Source organism: Rhinopithecus bieti, unplaced genomic scaffold (assembly GCF_001698545.2).
Source record: "Rhinopithecus bieti isolate Rb0 unplaced genomic scaffold, ASM169854v2 scaffold_764, whole genome shotgun sequence".
NCBI classification, from domain to species: domain Eukaryota; kingdom Metazoa; phylum Chordata; class Mammalia; order Primates; family Cercopithecidae; genus Rhinopithecus; species Rhinopithecus bieti.
The window spans coordinates 38746-41404 of NW_016803201.1; positions in this window are offsets into that span (position 1 = coordinate 38746).

Consider the following 2659-nt stretch of genomic DNA (forward strand, 5'->3'; position numbering starts at 1 on the left):
CACCGTGTTAGCCAGGATGGTCTCGATCTCCTGACCTCGTGATCCGCCCGTCTCGGCCTCCCAAAGTGCTGGGATTACAGGCTTGAGCCACCATGCCCGGCCTGTAGTTATTTCTTTGGATGAATTTTTTCACCTACTGATTCTGAGTTCCTTGTAGGTAAGGATCATATTTATTGTTTTAATAAATGCTATTTTAATAAATAAGTGAAAGAATAAGTGAATTAATTAGAGTCATGTGTGGCTTCACGACAGGAAGACATTTTGAGAAATGTACCATTAGGTGATTTCATCATTGTGTAAATATTACACAGTTCATTTACACAAACGTAGATGACATGATATACTATACATCTAGGCTATACAGTAGAGCCTATTTCTCTTAGGTTGCAAACCTGTACAGAATGATATTGTGCAACTGAGCCTTTATCATAAAGATCATACGATGTTGGTTTAACTTATTTTCCTTTTCTCTTGTCTTTTCCTGCCTCCATACATGTTTACTTGTCATTTTGGTAGAGAATAGTCCCTAGTAATTGATTAATTTGTTATCCTCATCCCCAGGGTCTGGCCACAAGATTAATGAACTTGTTTTTCTTTTAAAGAACAATGATTCTTAGGTCATACAGAATTTCTTGATGGCCCCTAAAGTTTGATTAGGCTGAAGGACTCAAATAGCTTTGATCATTGGGTGAACCCACCTCCCACATACCTACTTTCAGACCTCTGGGCCCAAGCCTGCACGTATACATCCAGATGGCCTGAAATAACTGAAGAATGACAGAAGAAGTGAAAATGGCTGGTTCCTGCCTTAACTGATGACATTACTTTGTAAAATTCCTTCTCCTGACTCATCCTGGCTCAAAAGCTCCCCCACTGAGCACCTTGTGATCCCCACCCCTACCAGCCAGAGAATAACTCCCTTTGACGTAATTTTCCACTATCTATAAATCCTATAAAACCCAAATCCTATAAAATGGCCCCACCCCTATCTCCCTTCACTGACTCTCTTTTCGGACTCAGCCTGCCTGCACCCAGGTGATTAAAAAGCTTTATTGTTCACACAAAGCCTGTTTGGTGGTCTCTTCACACAGACGCGTGTGACTTTTGGTGCCATAACTTGGATTGGGGTACCTCCCTTGGGAGATCAATCCCCTGTCCTCCTGTTTTTTGCTCCATGAGAAACATCCACCTACGACCTCGGGTCCTCAGACCAAGCAGCCCAAGGAACATCTAACCAATTTTAAATCGGGTAAGTGACCTCTTTTTACTCTCTTCTTCAACCTCGTTCACTATCCCTCAACCTCTTTCTCCTTTCAATCTTGGTGCCATCCTTCAATCTCTCCCTTCTCTTAATTTAAATTCCTTTCCTTTTCTGGTAGAGACAGAAGAGATGCATTTTATCTGTGAACCCAAAACTCTAGCGCCGGTCACAGACTTGGGAGGACAGTCTTCCCTTGGTGTTTAATCACTGCGGGGACGCCTGCCTGATTATTCACCCACCTTTTAGAGGTGTCTCATCACCACGGGGACAACTGCCTTGATCCTTCACCCTTAGTGGCAAGCACCACTTTTCTGGGGGGCAAGAACACCCCACCCCTTCTCTCCGTGTCTCTACCTCTTTTGCGCTTTCCTGGAAGGCAAGCACCTCTCACCGCTTCTCCACTTTCCTGGTGGGCAAGCACCCCCACCCCCACCCCTTGTCTCCAGGTCTCTGCCCTCACTTTTCTCTGGGCTTGCCTCCTTCACTATGGGCAGCCTTCCACCCTCCATTCCTCCCTCTTCTCCCTTATTCTGTGGTCTCAAAAACTTAAAACCTCTTCAACTCACACCTGACCTAAAACCTAAATGCCTTATTTTCTTCTGCAACACCACTTGGCCCCAATACAAACTTGATAATGACTCTAAATGGCCAGAAAATGGCACTTTCGATTTCTCCCTCCTACAAGACCTAGATAATTTTGTCGAAAATGGGCAAATGGTCTGAGGTGCCTTACATCTAGACATTTTTCACACTTCATTCCCTCCCTAGTCTCTGTTCCCAATGTGATTCCTCCCAAATCCTCCTTCTTTCTCTCCCGCCTGTCCCCTCTGTCCCAACCCCAAGCATCGCTGAGTCTTTCCAATCTTCCTTTTCTACAGACCCATCTGACCTCTCCCCTCCTCCCCAGGCTGCTCCTCGCCAGGCTGAGCCAGGTCCCAACTCTTCCTCAGCCTCCTCTCCTCCACCCTATAATCCTTCTGTCACCTCCTTTCCTCACACCTGGTCCGGCTTATGGTTTAGTTGCGTGACTAGCTCTCCTCCACCTGCCCAACAATTTCCTCTTAGAAAGGTGGCTGGAGCTGAAGGCATAGTCAGGGTACATGTGCCTCTTTCTCTATCAGATCTCTCTCAGATCAGTCAGTGTTTAGGCTCTTTCTCATCAGACCCCACTAAATATATACAGCAATTCCAATATCTAACTCTGTCCTACAATTTAACCTGGAGTGACTTAAATGTCATCCTAACTTCTACCCTCTCCCCAGATGAACGGGAAAGATTTTTCTCTAGCCCAATCTCATGCTGACAACTGTGGCTCCATGAGCCAGACCTCCAGGAAGGCATTAGAGCAGCTCCCTGAGAGGATCCCCAATGGAACTATCAGGAAAATTCCCCAGGTAT